This window comes from Triturus cristatus, chromosome 1_1, assembly GCF_964204655.1.
Source record: "Triturus cristatus chromosome 1_1, aTriCri1.1, whole genome shotgun sequence".
In the NCBI taxonomy this organism is placed as follows: Eukaryota; Metazoa; Chordata; class Amphibia; order Caudata; family Salamandridae; genus Triturus; species Triturus cristatus.
Window position 1 is genome coordinate 61,248,367 of NC_140579.1, and position 15,184 is coordinate 61,263,550.

A 15,184-nucleotide genomic window follows, 5' to 3' on the forward strand; every position below is an offset into this window, starting at 1 on the left:
GCCTCACATGCATTCTTTCTTTCTGTCTTTCAAGGACACACAAACTACCTCTGCCCCTACACACAAATACACAGTCCTGTTTCTCTCTCTCTCACACACACACACACACAGCCTCAAACTAAGTCTCTTGCACTCATAAATTCTTTCACTTTCACTGTACAAACTGCTGCGGGCAGGGAAACCACCTTGTCCTGGGGGTGGGCTCCCAGGACATAGCTACTGAGCCACAACGTGGAAGTGTGTCCCTGGGGGCATTAATGGGTCAGGGAGGAGGGCCTCGTGGCCCCCTTCCCTTAAAGTAATCGGCCCAGGAGTGGGCTCCCAGGGCTTTTAATGGTCCAGGGGGGGGGGGGACTCAAGGCGCCTGCCCCATTTTGTAAACTTTTGGACTAGGGGCAGGCTACACAGGGCCTTTGGAGTTTCAGGATAGGACTGCTTTGCCCTCCTCCCCATTTTCTAAAATTTTGGTCCCGGGGTGGACTCCGAGTGTCATTTAAAGGCTCGGGGAGGGGAACCGTGCTGCCCCCCTCACCATAGAAACAAATTTTGCCCCTAGGGCTGCACTTCCCGGGGCTTTTTGAGGGTCAGAGAGGGGGATCACGTAGCCCCCTCCCCTTTATGAATCCAGCCTCAGAGGTGGGCACAGTGAGGATAAGCTATTTAAATATGGCCTGGCTGCCATTTTTGACCCAATCCCACAAGAGTCTCATGGTATCGCTGAATTTTTGGCAAATTTGTTTTCTTTATTGGACCAAGAGGGGTCCATTGTTGACCCCCCCCCCCCATGGTGTTGAGGTGGTCACACTATCCCTACCCTGCCCCCTTATATTAATATTTTTTTACTTCAGGACAGGGTACTAAATCACTGAGTCTTGTAATGGCTGCTAGCAACATTTGCAATGCCATAGGTCTCGCAATTATGCGAGTTTGAGCTATTGGCATTCTAAACGACAATGCCTTTTTTGTTATGCTTATTAGAACATAAATAAAAGGCATTGTCATTTACAATGCCAACAGCTTAAACTCGCGTAACTGCGAGACCTATTGCATTGCAAATGCTTGTTATTACTAAGCGGTCTGGGTTCAAATCGTTCGTATATATCCCACTAAAGCTACCCAACATCTTGGTTGTAGAAGATGGTGACAAGGTTTAGCCCGGCTGGGATTGGGTGTTGTAGTGTTGTGTTGTGGGTGCTGTCGGGAATTCACGTGTACCTCAGGTAAGAAGGTTTTTATTAAGTATATACACGAGATGTAACCTGTTACTCAACTGCCCCCCCTCACTCAGCCAACGGCCGCTCCTAGAAGACCCATGCTGAGGCACTCCACAGCATCACATGAAGCGCGCTGGTCTCACCGAGCTATCTGCCTTAGAACACCCACATCCTGTCATAAGATGTTAAAGGTACTTTTGGATATCGTTAGAGCTTTGACTATTGTGTATGAACAGTAACTCACACTGAGCTCTAGTCCGCAGGCGCTGCTCTTAACACTGAATCTTATTTCAACTACAGGTCCTATGTGATGTTCATCCTTTGTTCCTGTAGCTGTCATTGCTCTTTAATACAAAGATGATGTGTGTGTTATTACAGGTGTAATAATGTGAAGATTCAGAAACCAGAGGTGGTGATGAAGAGTTATAAAGGTAAATATCATTGCGATGATTAGCTCTGAATATTACTGTTCATGAAAATGATATGGCGTGATATGGTGTGGTGTGGTGTGCTATGGTATGGTGTGGTATGCTATGGTATGGTGTGGTGTGGTGTAGTATGGTGTGGTGGGCTATGGTGTGGTGTTGCGTGGTATGGTTTGGTGTGCTATAGTATGGTATGGTGTGGTGTGGTATGCTATGGTGCGGTGTGGTATGCTATGGTGTGGTGTGGTGTGCTACGGAATGGTATGGTATGTTATGAGATGTTATGGTGGGATGGATTGGATTGGATGTGATGGTGTGGACTGGTATGGTATGGAATGTTCTGATGGTGTGGCGTGGTGCACTATAGGGTGAGATCATGGTATCATGGTATAGTGGTATGGGATGGTTTGGTATGGTGGTAATGGATGGAATGGGATGGCGGAATGGTATGGTGTGGTGTGCTATGGTATGTTATGATATGGTATGGTTTGGTGTGGTATGGTATGGTGTGGTATGCTATGGTATAGTGTGGTATGCTATGGTATGGTATGGTGTGGTGTGCTATGGTTTGGTATGGTGTGGTGTGTTATTGTGTGGTGGGCTATGGTATAGTGTGGTGTGTTATGGTATGGAATGGTGTGGTATGCTATGGTGTGGTATGGTATGGTATGGTGTGGTGTGGTATGGTATACTATGGTGTGGTGTGGTGGGCTAAGGTAGGGTGTGGTGTGGTATGCTACGGTGTGGTGTGCTACGGAATGTTATGGTATGTTATGGTGGGATGGGATTGGATGGGATGGTGTCGACTGGTATGGTATGGAATGTTATGATGGTATGGTGTGGTGTACTATAGGGTGAGATCATGGTATAATATGGTATAGTGGTATGGGATGGTTTGGTATGGTGGTAATGGATGGAATGGGATGGCGGTATGGTATGGTGTGGTGTGGTGTGGTGTGGTATGGTATGTTGTGGTGTGGTATGGTATGGTATGGTATTGTGTGGCATCTAGTGGTAACGTGCACTCATGTCAGGGTACAGTTACTTGATTTGTGTCTCTAAACTTTGTTTTTTCCAGATCTTTCTAGATTCCTACTCATCTCCACTCTGTATACTTGCTGACGCATTTCCTTTGTTTAAATCATTCTTCCCCTTGGACTTTCCTGCTAAGTTTATCGGAAATTCAGATGCGGTAATTTCACACCTCACATTATTGATACTGCTAGGCTTGACAACTGCGAGCAACTCAGTTCCTGCAGTATTCTGGGACTATTGAATGGGAAATACCTCAGAATTTGGTATTTACCACATAACACATTCTATTTTCCAGAGTTTTAGCACCAACAGGGACCTAGCGTATGCATCTACACGGACCCAACGCATGCATCTAAACTGACCTGGCACATGCACCCACACTAACCTAGAGCATGCGCCTACACTGACCCAGCACATAAACCAACACTGACCTAGCGCATAAACCAACATTGACCTAGCTCATGAACCTACTCTGACCTCGCTTGTGACCCTACACTGACCTAGCACATGCATCTACACTGGCCTAGTGCATGCACCTACACTGGCCGATTGCACACACACACACAGTTTATAAGATCTACCCTCACAGTCTACACTCACACCATGCACTCGCAGTTAGGCCCGTTGCATCACGCACATATGCTCTCATGCCATGCACGCACACACACAACACAAGACAACAGTAGAGTACTGCTGCACTTTATTTCTGCAGATAATTCCTGAATACTATTTGTCATTTTCCTGCTACAATTTCTGTAATTTCAGCCAAAGTGGAATGTGTACCCTGTAATATCTGGTTGAGTGGAACCGCATGTGGTAATACTGCATGTGGTTATGCTGCGCATGGCTATAATGCATGTGGTAATACTGCATGTGGTAATCCTGCATGTGGTAATACTGCATGTGGTTATGCTGCACATGGCTATACTGCATGTGGTAATACTGTATGTGGTTATATTGCATGCAGTAATATTGGATGTGTTTATACTGCATGAGGAAATCCTGCCTGTGGTAATACTGCATGTGGTTATGTTGGATGTGGCTATACTGCATGTGGTTATGCTGCACATGGCTATACTGTATGTGGTAATCCTGCATGTGGTAATACTGCATGCGGTTATATTGCATGTGGTATTACTGCATGTGGTAATACTGCATGTGGTAATCCTGCATGTGGTAATACTGTGTCACTTGGAATACAAGTTGGGCAGAACCTTAAATGTTCGAGGCATATGAGCTGCAGAATTCATTCTTTTGCATAGATCGCCATCTGGTGTTGGGCTCGGATGATTGCAGTTTGTTGTTGTCTTGGAAGAAGTCTTTGTAGAGATAGGTGACTCCCTGCCTTGATTGATATTGCGCATGGGCATCGACTCCATCCTCAGATTGTTTTTTTCCGCCATCGGGTTCGGATGTAACTTCGGCGGTCCGGTTCGGTACCGTGTTTTCCCAAACCTTTTCGACACGCAAACCATCACAACTCGACGGTATTGTTTTAGTTCACGTGCTCTTCGACGCGCTAACTCAAAAATACTCAATTCCGGTTGTAGACGTGGGCCGCTGGGCCTATCGGCGCCATTCGGGCCTACGGCTAATGGAAAGGACTCCATTTAAGAAATACCCCCAGTTCGGAGCTAAATTTCCACACAGCGACCACCACAAGGTCTGCAACCTTTGTCTCTCGCCAGAATTCCTTACAATGATCCTGCAGATCCGCCAGACCTTCCTGACCCAGATGCATACCCAACACGGCCATCTCCCCCAGATGACAACATAGGGTTTAGTCAGCTTATTGCTAGGGCTGACCAATATCATGGCGTACAACTGCATTCAGACCCCATGGAGGAAAACTTCCTGGTAGATACTTTTGCCCGGTCACAAAAGACAATACAAATATTGCCCATGCTCAAAGGTGTCATTAAACACGCTCCAGACGTCTTCAAAGACCCTGTCAGGACCAGAATTCTCAATCCTCGCATTGATAAGAAATATAAACCCACCCCGATGGTCCCACCTACATTGAAGGACAACTCCCTTTAGATTCTTTGGTAGTGTCCAATGCAGGGAAACGTGCCAATTCCCAAACCTCCGGTGATGCTCCACCTCCAGACAAAGAGTCTAAACTGCTAGACGCTTCAGGCAAACGAGTTGCCTCCCAAGCAGCCAATCACTGGAGGATAGCTAATGCACACGCACTGCTTGCCAGGTATGATAGGGCTCACTACGATGAGCTTGAGGACCTAATTCAGCATTTGCCTGACCAATACAAGGCCAAAGCCAATGATCTGGTCCAGGAGGGCAAGTTAATTACAAATGCATCCATTTAATGTCTCCTCGATGCAGCAGACACCACATCTAGATCTGTCAACACCAGTGTCTTACTACGCAGACATGCATGGTTGCGCATTTCTGGTTTTAAACATGAAGTGCAAACTACTATCTTAAACCAGCGTTCGACCAAGAACACCTTGTTCGGCCCAGCTGTAGACACAGCTTTAGAAAAAAAGAAAGACACAGACACAGCAAAATCTATGGGATCATTACAGTCTACATCCACACAAGGCTCCTTTCATCGCTCCTTTTACGGGGGCGCATCCAAAAACATCAGCGCAGACACTGCTTCCTCCTCCTACAAAAGCCCCACACAAACTTCCCCCAACAAGGGATATTTCAGAGGTGGGTAGAGGGAAAATAACAACAAAGGCAGAGGCCGAGGTAACACTCGCGCCTCCCCCACTACCAAACAATGATTTCCCTACACTCCCCCCAGACCATTCCACTCCGGTCGGAGGGAGACTCTCACAGTTCCTACCTGTCTGGAACTCCATCACCACAGACAGGTGGGTAAAGCAAATGATCCAGTATGGTTACTGCCTGGAACTTACTGCAACTCCCCCCAACATACCTCCAGCATCCAATGTCCACGGAACATCTAATGCTCCTCAAACAGGAAGCTCTCTCACTGCTTCAAAAGCATGCAATAGAACCAGTTCCCCTACAGCATCAAGGAACAGGGGTTTACTCCCTGTACTTTCTAGTACCCAAAAAGGACGGTACTCTCAGACCAATACTGGATCTCAGACCTCTCAATCTCTTCGTACAGTCAGATCACTTCCACATGATCACTCTTCAACAAGTCCTTCCACTGCTGCAACAAGGCGACTTCCTTGCCACTTTAGATCTCAAGGACGCCTACTTCCATATTCCTATACACCCTGCTCACAGGAAATATCCAAGGTTTACAGTGGACGGCCAACACTATCAGTTCAAGGTTCTCCCATTCGGAGTAACCACAGCACCCAGGGTCTTCACAAACTGTATCACGGTAGTAGCCGCACACTTGCGGAGACAACAGATTCATGTGTTTTCATACCTGGACGACTGGCTAATGAAAGCTAAGTCACACATCCAGTGTGTTCACCACACTTACCAAACAATTCAGCAGCTCCACGACTTGGGGTTCACAATAAACCTCACCAAGTCACATCTCCAGCCCTCCTACCGACATCAGTATCTAGGGGCCACAATAGACACTTCCAAAGCTCTGGCATACCCCAATCCAGCCAGGATAGCCAGTATGCAAACCCTCATCACAAAGTTTCAACCCCAACACTCCCCACCAGCTCGAGTGTTTATGCAGCCCATACGAATGACTGTTTTCAACAACAGTGGTCCCCAGAAAGTGAAATGGAAACCAAAGGAATGAATATAGACTCAATCGTAGCTATATTTAGTGGACTTGTCCAGCCGGACAGAGGTCTGATATTTACTTGTAGGCTTAGGATATAATCATACTAAACAATACATAAAATGGGACACAATCCTGTGTCCTATTTAGCCAGTAGAGTACATAAACAAGGGAGAAAACGAACAACAAGGGGCTCAGGCAAAGCTTTTCCGGTTTGTTACACAAGGAGGATATACAGTGTTACAAGAACAAATCACTACAAAACACCTTTACAGCGGAATGAACGAAAGGTTTTTTGCGTATAAGGTGCTTTAGGGTGTTGACGGAGTTTCGATCCGTTTGAAGAATGAGCGGATCATCATCAGGACTTAAATAACATGCCTGTTAAATAGAGCCTCATTAGCCTGGGAGAGCAAGGGGGGAAGAAAGATACATACGCGAAACAGTTAGGAGGATTACAGATAACTAGGAAACTTAATAGTGGCAACGCAGTGACAAAAACATGCATTTCAGAGTCTGAAAGTTCTGGTTAGCATGCATTAAGATACGAGAGCCACATAGGAAGAGGTAGGTTGTGAGTCGTATGAGTCGTATGGGACGTGAAAAAGGGCTGGTGTGCTCAAGTGGTATATGGACCATGTATATAATATGATGTGTAGACAAGGTGTGGTGGTTAACCTAGTAACGTAAGGCCACGATGGGGCATTGAGAAGAACAGTTAGAGAAGTCGTTGAGCCATGCTAAATAGTTAAGTGCACAGGCAAGTGTATGCAGGAGTGTCAAACAAGGCGAGTGCAATCGCTGCGAAATAGGTTAAAATTATGATGAGTGAGGGTGGGGTATTGTTGAACATGCTTGGACACATAATTAGTCAGGCGTCTTAGTGCGATAGTATCAGCGGTGATGTTGAGTCTAACCAAGGAGTGTGGGAGGGTAAAATAGTGCGCAGGTAGCATCTAGGCAATAATTCAGAAACAATTGAACGATTGTAACGTTCTGACAGGTGCATACATAGGCTCAGTTACATACTAAATAAGGAAACTCAGCGCGGTGAAAATTCGAGATGGCGGCATTAGAAGCACTTGGATTAAGGAGAGTAGCCAGGTGCATACATAGTCTCAAACACGTGCTAATTAAAGAACTTCAGTACAGTATCATTTCAAGATGACAGCATTAACATCAATTGGATTATGGAGAATAGCCAGTGCATATAGAGAAGTATAAGCGATGGCGTGGTCAGAAGTGATCCGAAGTGAGGGGGAGGCACTAACGTAAGGAGAAAAACAAGGTGAAGACGCCATTTTGGAAGTGTTGGCTGTGCATAGAGGGGAGTGACCTGTAGTTTATAAACAGAGTTATGATGACATATAATTTACAATTGCAAAATAAAACAACTTTTTGGGCAATTTAGAGAACATAAACAGTATCGATCATACACATACACATCGGAATTATGTTATATCAATGAGGCCCAGTCCTCAAGGCGGTTCAATCCAGTATTTAAGCTGTCTGTTTTTAGGATCCATTTAAGTTCTTCTTTGTTCAGTATTTTCGAGATGTCGCCTCCTCTTGGAGGTAGTTTCACCACAGTGATAATAATCCAACGAATATCGTTTTCAGAGTGTCCATTTTGTTCGAAATATTCAACCAAGGGTGCATTCGATGTTTTGCACCTGATTCTGCTCCTGTGTTGGGAGATTCGTAGACGGATCTTTTGTGTTGTTTGTCCAACGTATATTTTGTTGCACGGGCAGAAGATAGCATACACAACATTGCATGTATTACAGTTTGTGAACATTTTCAATTCAGTTTTGATATCTTTGAAAACAAACTCTTTGGCCTCAATTGTAAAATCACATACCACGCAGTTACCACATTTCGAGTGACCCTTTCAAGGTGCAAGGGACCAGAGATCATTCAATGTATGGTGGCTTTTTTTGTTGCTGGGTAATGCTGCACGGACAAGATGATCCTTGATGTTTCTGCTTTTCTTAAAAGCGAACATTGGACGTTCCAAGTTGAGGGTTCCAACACTGAGAACCGGCCAATTTTTTATGATAGTTTTTCGTATTGCATTTGAGACTTGGGAGAAGGTAGTTACGCATACCAGACGATTAGAGTTGATTTTTATTTTGGGCTCCAATAGAACCTCACGGGGGCAGAACCATGCTCTTTTCATTGCATTACGAACAAGTCTGCGGGGGTAGCCTCTACTGGTCAGCTTGGTACATAGTGTTTTGGCTCCAAGGAAAAAATCATCCTTTAGGGAACAGTTCCTTCTGATCCGTAGGAACTGAGAGAGAATGGGAGTGAATCTCGGAGTGCCCGTGGATGGTTACTATCATAGCTCAATAAGGTATTACGTTCCGTTGGTTTACGAAACAACCCTGTTATGAACGTGTCCTCATTATGTTTAATTTTTAGGTCAAGGAATGACATGGATGTTTTATCGTGGGTAAGGGTGAATTTCAAGCCACCGCAGTTGTTGTTAAGCCAGTGGAGAAATTATTCAAGAGTAATCTCACTGTCCTGCCAAATCATAAAGATATCGTCTATGTATCGTTTCCATTTTCCAATGCATGAGCGAAAGGGATTAGTGTCTGCTAGTATTTGGTTGACCTCAAGAGAGTCAATGTAGAGAATGGCCAGATTAGGGGCAAAAATAGCACCCATCGAGGTACCTTTAACTTGCTGGTAGAACTGATTCACAAAGAGAAAGAAGTTTCTAGTGAGACAGACCTCCAGAAGTTGTAGGAGAAAGTTAGTGGGGACGGTGTGTGGCTCATAGGAATGATGGCCTCTTGCATTTTCATAGACCCTCATGCAAGACTTCAGATGCGCCCTTTACAGGAATGCTTAGCACGTCAATGGAACCAAGCTCAAGGTCAGCTTTCAGATCTGGTGTTGCTGGACAGCCGCACACATCGCTCTCTGCAGTGGTGGAACACACAAAACCTATTCCAGAGGGCGGACGTTCCTAGACCCAGTTCCACAGATAGTGCTAACAGCGGACGCATCACTCACCGGCTGGGGAGCCCATCTCCTAAACCACACAATTCAGGGCAGGTGGACCCCTCAACAAAACGTGCTCCACATCAATCACCTAGAATTACTGGCATTATTTTTAGCATTAAAATCATTCCATTCATTCCATTCTCTCTCAGGAGAGTAAGTGAGATCCAGGCTTTAACCATACAAGAACCATTCTTACAAATACTTGGTAACAAGGTGGTTCTTAGAACAAATCCACAATTCCTTCCCAAAGTAATCTCTGCTTTCCATCTTAATCAATCTGTAGAGTTACCCGTGTTTTTCCCAAACCCAGATCCCCTAGCAGAGAGAGCTCTTCACACACTTGATGTCAAAAGAGCTATACTTTATTACATTGACAGAAATAAACCCTTTCAAAACACAAACCAACTGTTTGCAGCTTTCTCTCCACCTCATAAAGGAAACCCCATCTCCAAAGCTGGAATTGCCAGGTGGATAGACAAATGCATCCAAATATGCTACCAGAAGGCAAAACACACATTACCAATTCACCCTAGAGTGGACTCAACACGCAAACTAGGGGCTTCCATGGCATTCTTAGGGAACATTCCCTTAGATGACATTTGTAAGGCAGCAACATGGTCTACGCCACACACCTTCACCAAACACTATTGCGTAGACGTGCAGGCAAAACAACAGGCTTCTGTAGGCCAGGCTGTTCTTAAAACACTTTTTCAGACCACTGCAAGAGATACAGGTGACCACCGCTAGGGGAGACACTGCTGTACAGTCTATGCAAAAGTATGAATTCTGCAGCTCATATGCCTCGAATGGAAAATGCTACTTACCAGTATGCATCTGTTCTTGGCATGTAGAGCTGCAGAATATCACACACCTACCCGCCTCCCCGGAACCTCTATCTATTCCAGTGCTATCTTACTTAGATACATTCACATGGACATCTTTTCTGTTTCTTACAAACTCCATCATTGCCCATCACGGCGAAAAACAATCTGAGGATGGAGTCGATGCCCATGCGCACTGTTGTCCAACGGAGGAGTCACCTATCTCGTGACTACAAAGACTTCTTCCAAGACAACAACAAACTGCAATCATCCCAGCCCAACACCAGATGGCGATATATGCAAAAGTATGATATTCTGCAGCTTTACATGCCAAGAACAGATGCATACTGGTAAGTAGCATTTTCCTTTTAGTCCAATTGGTGTTTACACAGAACTGTAATTAGGAATCTCTGGGCTGTGGCTTCTGATAGGGCAGTGGAGTTTAGTAAGATATTCTGGCTCAGCCCCTGTAGTGTTTCTACAAGATAACTGGGTCTCGAATATGCCTGTAAATAATTGAACACCTACATTGTAATCTTGCTTTGTTCCCACTGTAACTTTCTAACCCACAAATGATGTGCAGTGGTTTATTTCCCTAAATACTTGGAGTTTTAAATACATTTATTGGGAAAATGTGAAAACCCTCCCACACAACCCTGTAGTCTTGACTTCACTAGAGTTTAGCTCAGGCATGGACCGGCCCCTGCTGGAAGATTAAAATGATCCTCTCTCCAGCTGCACCGACCTGAGGTAGAAATGTTTATTCCCTCTCAGATATTCCTAAGGCTAGACAGGGGCCCTTGGACCATGGACCTGAGATTGGACATCCCAAGAGATGGACCTCGGCTTTCCGGCCTTTACGTCACAACCAAATGTCTTTCGTCCACAGCACATCTGATCAGAAACTTAACTGTGACCCCCAAATCCTGGCTGAGGTCTAGTAGGAATAGGAGGTGGCGTCTGTGGACAGCTAAAGCCAAAGGCAGTGTCTGCAAAGTCTGTGGGAGTCTAAAAGACACAGGGACCACCAGCAAGATGTGCAGAGTGGTATCTGTGCATGAGTGTACCTGCTGCTGACTTACACCTGGAATAACAGCTGTATCTACACTCATTACTTCTACTAATGCCAACCAATCGAAGCATCCCTGAAGGGTGGTGTCTACCTCAGTCACTAAACTAGTACAGTATACCTTCTAGTAGCTCTGTCATTGTGTGCCATCTGATACCGTGTGCTCACTAGTACTGTATACCTTCTAGTAGCTCTCTTACTCTGCGCCATCCAATACAGGTTACTGCCTAGTACTGTATACCTTGGAGTAGCTCTGTGCCTCTCTGTCATATAACACAATGTACTGACTAGTACAATATACCTTGGAATATGTCTGTCACTCTGTACCATCGAATGCAGTGTACTGTATAGTACAAAATACCTTGGAACACGTCCGTCACTCTGTACCATCTAATGGATTAGTACAGTGCATTTCTAGTGCCTCTGTCACTCTGTGACATGTAATGCAGTGTACTGACCAGTACTGTATACCGTCTAGTAGCTCTGTCACTCCGTTCAATTGAATGCAGTGTACTGACTAGTAGAGTACACTTTTAGTTCCTCTGTTACTCTGTGGCATCTAATGCAGAGTACTGACTAGTACAGTATACTTTCTAGTAACTCTCTCACTCTGTACAGTCTGATACAGTGTACTGACTAGTACAGTATACCTTGTAGTAGCTCTGTCACTCTGTGCCATCTGATGCAATGTATTGAGTAGTACTGTGTACCTTCTAGTAGCTCTCCTCCTCTACACCTATATACCTGCAATATACCTTGGAGTAGCTCTGTTACTCTCTATCATTATAACACAGTGTACTGTCTAGTACAATATACCTTGGAGTAGCTCTGTCACTCTGTGCCATCTAATGCAGTGTACTGACTAGTACTGTATACCTTCTCATAGCTCTCTCACTAATGTACTGACTAGTACTGTATACCTTCTCATAAGTCTCTCACTAGTGTACTGACTAGTCCTGTTTCCTTGTAGTGTTTCTACCCCTCTGTACCATCTGATGCAGTGTACTGACTAGTACTCTATACCTTCTTTTAGCTCTGTTACTCTGTACTATTAGAGAGTACTGATTAGTACAGTAAACCTTGGAGTAGCTATCACTCCGTACCATCTAATCAAGTTACTGTTACTCTCTGCTATTGTAGTGTGCGTCATGTGTGATAGAGCAATGTAGTATGCTGTGTGTAGTGTGTAGTAGAATGTCCTTTGTAGTGCAGTGTGCTGTTTGGTGTAGTGTGTGCTCTGGATGAATGCGTGCTTTAGTGTAGTGAGCAGTCTAGTGCCGCGCGCTTTAGTGTAGTGAGCAGTCTAGTGCTGCGCGCTTTATTGAAGTGAGCAGTCTAGTGCTGTGCGCTTTAATGTAGTGAACAGTCTAGTGCCACATGCTCTAGTGTAGTGAGCAGTCTAGTGCCGCGTGCTTTAGTGTAGTGAGCAGTCTAGTGCTGCACACTTTAGTGTAGTGAGCAGTCTAGTGCTGCACACTTTAGTGTAGTGAGTAGTCTAGTGCCAGGCACTTTAGTGCAGTGAGCAGTCTAGTGCTGTGTGCATTATTGCAATGAGCAGTCTAGTGCAGCGCGCTTTAGTGTAGTGAGCAGTCTAGTGCTGTGCACTTTAGTGTAGTGAGCAGTCTAGTGCTGTGCGCTTTAGTGTAGTGAGCAGTCTAGTGCTGCACACTTTAGTGTAGTGAGCAGTCTAGTGCCGCACGCTTTAGTGTAGTGAGCAGTCTAGTGCCGCACGCTTTAGTGTAGTGATCAGTCTAGTGCAGCACGCTTTAGTGTAGTGAGCAGTCTAGTGCAGCTCGCTTTAGTGAGCAGTCTAGTGCCGCGTGCTTTAGTGCAGTGAGCAGTCTAGTGCCGCTCGCTTTAGTGTAGTGAGCGGTCTAGTGCCGCACGCTTTAGTGTAGTGAGCAGTCTAGTGCCGCTCTGTTTAGTGTAGTGAGCAGTCTAGTGCTGCGTGCTTTAGTGTAGTGAGCAGTCTAGTGCCGCACGCTTTAGTGTAGTGAGCGGTCTAGTGCTGCGTGCTTTAGTGCAGTGAGCAGTTTAGTGCCGCTCGCTTTAGTGTAGTGAGCCGTCTAGTGTCGCTCGCTTTAGTGTAGTGACCAGTCTAGTGCTGCGCTCTCTAGCGCCGCGTGCTCCTTCCAGGTGTGGTGTACATTAATCATATGTAAAACAGAAGCAGTAATTACAGCCTTTCTTTGTGTCGTTAAATCTCTAATTGTGAATCTCTTCTCTGCAGTGAATCTGACTCTGGATCCTGACACGGCTCATCCTGAGCTCCTCCTGTCTGAGGGGGGCGATGTGTGAGAGGGACGGGCACAGCACAGCGCCTGCCGGACACCCCCAAGAGATTCACCATCTACCCCTGTGTGCTGGGGAGCAAGGGGTTCACCTCCAGCAGACATTACTGGGAGGTGCAGCTGCTGCAGGAGGGGGAAGAGTGGCATGTGGGGGTCGCAGCAGAGTCTGTGGACAGGAAGAGAGGGATCACATGGTCACCTGAGGGGGGAGTCTGGGCTTTGAGGGGGCGTAAGGGTCAGTACAAGGCTCTCACCTCCCCTCTGACCCCTCTGTCCCCTCGTGAGAAGCCCCTGAAGCTGGGGGTGTATCTGGACTACGAGGGGGGGCGGCTGTCCCTGTACAATGCTGACTCCATGGAGCTTCTCTACTCCTTCCCGCGGGCGGCCTTCACGGAGAGGCTCTTCCCCATCTTCGATCTCTGGGGAGGAGCGGACATGAGGCTGGTGTGAGCCCCCCTCGCTCCCCCCAACTGTCATCCACGGTTTAAACCCCAACATTCCAAAGAATCTTCAAACTCCAACATTCCATTCATTTTCTATCCCTTGCTGCCTTCTTCACAATGACCCTCTCACCTGTTGCCATGACAACCAGAAGCCTCACGTGAAACTATGTATCTCTTTTCCTTCTACATTTTTAAAACAAGGGCAGACAATGTTTGCCGTGTGAATCATACACCAAACCGCATGTAACATATGATAAAGTCTCTGCAGAATTAAACAAACATTGGCATATCCAATAGGTCTCACCTTTGGGACCGTATATGTCTTTAGCCAGAGCTATTGGCTTTGGCAATGTTTCTGAGGTATGTTCTAGAGCAGTGTGGCTGCTCTGCTCTGTACTGCCAACTTGGTGTCTTGTGCAGTGACGTGGTGCAGTGGCATGGTGTGGTGTGTTGTTATAAGGTGTGTGTTGGTGGGATGCATGTGGGTAGTGTACTGGGGTGCATGTGGGTGGCATATGCATCTTTACAACAAAAATCACCAATTGTAATTAGATTAATAATGATTATCTGCAAACTATCGAAAGGGCAATAAGGGTAAATGTAATATGCATGGCCCCATGGACCAATCTAACATGTTTATAATAGTAAAATATCGATTGAAAACAACGAAACTACCGGTCTGTCGTTAACTCTTACTTTACTGTTTTTGTTTCCAAATTGTTAAATCCCTAACCACATCGATTGGCGGCAATTTCCCAGAACACACAGTCACTCATTGTAAAGATCTACCATTTTTTTTTTTAAATCTCCGAAATTTACTGTTCCCTATAAAGTACAATAAATACTCCAAATTCTACCCCAAAGTGAAAGACTCTGGACTCACCCACCGTTTGTCTCACAAACACCCCATTACGAGATAAACTCTTCCAACACTTTTTAGTAAAGTGAAATCTAGTTCCGCTGTAGACCCCACACCTCCCCACATACTCCTTCAAGGATACAGCCACTAGATACAACTTCCTACTCTCTCCCGCAGGAACCTTAATTGCAAAAGTTACATTTACATTTTTATTGTTGCCTGAAAACCTCTGAACACACATGGACATGTTCTTTGCAGCAGGCATCTTAATCCTCTGCGCTATTTTAGCATGAGTGGAAACAGCCACTAGATAAAACTTCCATC

The 15,184-nt window shown here is 45.5% G+C and overlaps 1 pseudogene across 1 annotated transcript in view; it reads left to right on the forward strand.

The window, feature by feature from the left end:
* LOC146869403 (E3 ubiquitin-protein ligase TRIM39-like) overlaps positions 1-14,667 on the forward strand; it is a 69,132-nt pseudogene extending 54,465 nt beyond the window's left edge. The window contains exons 5-6 of the transcript XR_014959546.1: positions 1,593-1,645; positions 13,498-14,667. The product of XR_014959546.1 is annotated as an E3 ubiquitin-protein ligase TRIM39-like (transcript). The remainder of the gene's footprint in view (positions 1-1,592; positions 1,646-13,497) is intronic.
* Positions 14,668-15,184: the final 517 nt, after the last annotated feature.